General features: G+C 36.6%; 1 long non-coding RNA gene across 1 annotated transcript; it reads right to left on the bottom strand.

Annotated features, from left to right (window-relative positions):
• Window positions 1–717: 717 nt before the first annotated feature.
• On the bottom strand, window positions 718–2,258 carry LOC134324547 (uncharacterized). Its single transcript, XR_010014186.1, has 3 exons — window positions 1,904–2,258; window positions 1,163–1,296; window positions 718–1,003 (listed from the first exon to the last, which is right to left on the bottom strand). It is a non-coding gene; the product is annotated as an uncharacterized LOC134324547 (long non-coding RNA).
• Between the last annotated feature and the right edge of the window lie 2,126 nt (window positions 2,259–4,384).

Raw genomic sequence — 4,384 nt, 5'->3', positions numbered from 1 at the left:
TTTTGTGAGCTTAATGGATAAACACTGACAACTTTTTACTTTCTTTTAATTAGCCCGCAGTTAGAAGGAGGTGACAGTCAATGAAGTTTGGGTGCACTGGAGGCACATTATGCATGTTTTTGTTCCCTAAAAAATTTATAGGAAAACTCAAGATCAGTAGAAATTAGACATAGGGATATATTTTCTCCAAGATTACCTCCAACAATCAGAACTGGTCATCCTACATAAACAAATTACCTTCGGTTTGTCTCTTGAAATTCGTTGCTAAAGAATAGCTGTATGCTTTGGAATCATCAGGAGGAAATTATACAGGCACAAATAGCAACTTCAAATTGGTTAACTGACGTGTGTGAGAGAGAGAGCATACAGCAATGTCTGCGACTTTGGCTGACATTGTTAATAAGATTCTTCAAATCACCCCAAATGCAGATGAAAGGTACGTGCTAGGAGGACAACAGTCTTGCAACATCAGAAAACAGCGCTGGCATGCGCTGCAGGTGCTGGACCCAAATGGACATGCCTTCCATCACGGGTGTGCAACTGGCCAAAGAATTTACAATGTTCAAATTCCAAATTAGTTATGGTTATTAGAGTTATTTGTGATAGTAATTAAAACGTCATAATGTACTTCTGATAAATGAAACAATGCAGTAATGTTAAAAAAAAAAAAAAAAAAAAAAAAAAAAAAAAAAAAAAAAAAAACGAGGACACCCCATATAATATTAAGATATTTATTATCAAGTTATGGACAGGTCAGGAAATCACTATTATACTGGTTAACAAAGATCTTGTCCCAAGCAAACAAATGTTTCTTATTTATTGTTGCATGCAGAAACCAAATATTTCAGAACAGTCTCAACAGCAAATAATCTGTCACTCAGGTGGATTAAGGTATCCTTAGTCCTTGTAGTCATACAATGACTGGTGTGGTACTTCTGTGGTCACTAGATGCTGTTGTCGTGTCAACCTCCACACCACTGTCCTCTAAATCTGTGGTGACAAACTAAAAACAAACAAAACAAACACACACACACAATGCATTTAGAAAATGTTGGGGGTTAGCCTATTGCCAAACCATGAAATCTAAATGCTACAAATTACTTATTATTATTAATAATATGCAATATAAACATACTGCTTACATTATTTTTAAATAACTTACCGTAAATGTGTCATTGTCTAATGTACACTGCCTTTGATGTAAATGTATTGTCAATCATGAAGCCATTTAGTTTCTGGCCCTCGTGCAACTTTGGTGAAACCAGTTTGTTTCCTCATGCCATTAAAAGTTCAATACTGAAATCACAAAAATTGAATTTAGTTTCAAAACCAGTCTATAGCAATTCACCCAATACAATCAAATATTTAGAGAACAGTTACTCAAGAGAGCTTGGTCTCAATCTATAATGAATTACATTTTCTGTAATAAAAGAAAGATAACAAACTTTAATAGTACAAGTGACTAAGTTAGAATGAGCACTGAGACAGATTTTGAAATGTTAGACTGTAAGTCTGTAGCTTTCCATGTGCAGCAGCTTGTTTATGATTGTGTATACAAAATGAATCTATATTTTATTTTACTTATTAAGACCTACATAGGGAAGAGTCCAAAAGTTCCATGTAATTCGACTCGAATGTAGTGACACATTAATGTGGAGCAACTATAGCCATTAAAACGATAAAGTAAATTTATTTATTGTTCTTTAAGAAAGCTTCCAAAACAAAGTTTCTTATAAATGTGCTTTATGAGAACTCACTTACTTAGTTTGGCATTACTAGAACGTTTAAAACGTGTAATTTGCAGACGGTCCCTTACAAAGACGAATATTTATTAAATATCCCAATCTAAACCCGAATCTATCAGAAGCTAAATGAAGAGTTGAATGATATGTAGTGAACTCACCTGTCCCCTGACTCTGGAGCCTCTGCTCTCTGTGGTTGAGGCTGATATGGAGCTCGCAGCACTCGGCTGATGGTTCGGATATAAAGCGTCACCGCATCTCTTCCTCCGCGGCCGCGTTTAGACTCCTGTCGGGCTGTCGGGTTTAAATCCACATTTCTGACATGGATGTGGCAGCGGTGGAAAAGTTTAAAATGTTAACAGGCCGATGCTCCATTGATTCTCTCTCGGTCCACTATCCTCTCCTATCAGTAATAATGAGGAAGGCGGGACATGTCTGTGAAATCCCGCGTCTTCCACCAATCAGGTACTGAGAATTTAATATTACTTCCGTTTCAATCAAACTCGTTTCCGTATCAATCAAACTCTCTCACACACACTATCATACTCTCACACACACACCATCAAACTCTCTCACACATACAACTATTCTTATTCACATGCACTATCATTCTGTCTTACATTCACTATCATTCTGTTCCATAAACATGATTATTTGCATTCACATACACTATTTATTACGCTTACATATAATAATATTCTCTTACACATACAGTAGATCTTTGTTTTACATAGCTATAGTTATATGTGCAAGAGAGAATAGTGCTGTGTGTATGAGAGTATAATAGTAAATAAAAGAAAGTGTGATTATAGTTGTAAGAGGGTATAGTAGTATATGTGAAAGAGTATAGTAAACCATGTATGAGAGTATGATGGTGTGTGTGTGAGAGTATGATGGTGTGTGTGAGAGAGTATGATGGTGTGTGTGTGAGAGTATGATGGTGTGTGTGAGAGAGTATGATGGTGTGTGTGTGTGAGAGTATGATGGTGTGTGTGTGAGAGTATGATGGTGTGTGTGTGAGAGTATGATGGTGTGTGTGTGAGAGTATGATAGTGTGTGTGAGAGAATTCAACTTAGAATTATGGCCTACACGGCCTCTCATAGTCAATCGCTAAACACAAACCTCAAATTTTAAATTTTCCAGCAAATTGCATATTTCATGGCTGTAAATCAGATAGGGCCTTAATTATAATGCATGTGGATTAAGAATTCATGTCACAAAGGCTTAAAAACTGTAGGTGCAATGTGTATGTGTCCCAATACTTTCCCAATACTGTCCATATAGTATGTATTTTTACATTCTGAAACCGAACATACAGTTATTATTCATAAATGTCAGCACATAATTAATTTAGGTTGTCTGCTAGATGCTCTCTTCTCTCATTAGTGAAGCATGGCTGATGGACTCTATTTATATTCATTCCCAAAATATAGAGTCCTACTTCTTGTCTGTCAGAGTCCATCCACGTCCTCTGAGCTGAAGGGCAGATATGGGTCTGATTTTTTTTTTGTACCTGGCTCTGAGTTTCTCTCATAAGGAGATCAAATAAGCTACTCTGTGGCTTGCAAATCCCTTTGTTTGGGTATTTGGTATGTGTAAACCATCTGATTAAGGTTTTTATAGGTTTTCAAGGCTTTCAAGGCCAAACGAAGGCTCTGCGCTGCATCTGAATGACTACTCAATTAGGAGGTAAATTGACAGTCTTTAGAAAATTGATTGCTTTAACCCACCTTGTGGCTGCTCCATTAGGGCCTGCTGGTGTTAGTCATTCTTCCTAAACCACGCTAATAAAAATCCAATCAACATTTGACCATGCAGCATGCACTATCCTAAATTCAGGAGAAATGCACCGCTAACACCTATACAGCTAAAGAGATAAAAGAATAAATTAGTGTGTGCTCCTGATGCATAGGTGCATTCCATTATAATGCTTTATTGCTGATTCAGACGTTTGGCTGGGACAAATTGGAAAGCATTTTATGAACCCTTATCATTAATAAACACCTCATACACAATTAAAAAGTTATATTTTGCATCTAAAACTTTTTTGCAAATAAATATTTGTCTTTTTTAAGGTTAGGGTTTATCCAAAACCAATTCCAGGAGCACAGACTGCAGTTGCAATTTATAATAGCCACTATGTCTACTGACATGCGTTTCTAGTAGATATAGTGAGTGAAACAGTGGATTAACAAAATGAAACCCCTAATGTTAAAAATCTAACCTCAGTACAGGGCACCATACTATACGGCCAAAATATGTATCTGTGGGAACTGGCACCTATTGGCAACTTGGCAAAAAGGCATTTGCAATTCAGACTGATGTTAAGTGAAAAAGCCTTGCTTGCAATTGATATTACAATTCATGTCAAAGGTGTTTAATGGGGCTTAGCTCTGTGCAGGCCACTGGAGTTTTTCCAAACCACATCTTTATGGACCTTGCTTTGTGTTCAGGGTCACAGTCATCCTGAAACACAAAACTGTTGTCACAAAGTTGAAAGCATGAAATTGATTTTATGTAAATAGTTACAGGTGAGGTTAGGGTGTTGCTGAAACACCTGAATGTAATAATTAGGAAGGGTCCATATACTTTCACTATACACCGATTATCCTTGTTTCTACTCTCACTGTCAATTTTATCA

This window comes from Trichomycterus rosablanca, chromosome 12, assembly GCF_030014385.1.
Source record: "Trichomycterus rosablanca isolate fTriRos1 chromosome 12, fTriRos1.hap1, whole genome shotgun sequence".
NCBI classification, from domain to species: Eukaryota; Metazoa; Chordata; class Actinopteri; order Siluriformes; family Trichomycteridae; genus Trichomycterus; species Trichomycterus rosablanca.
This window is presented reverse-complemented; position numbering and strand designations above follow the sequence as displayed.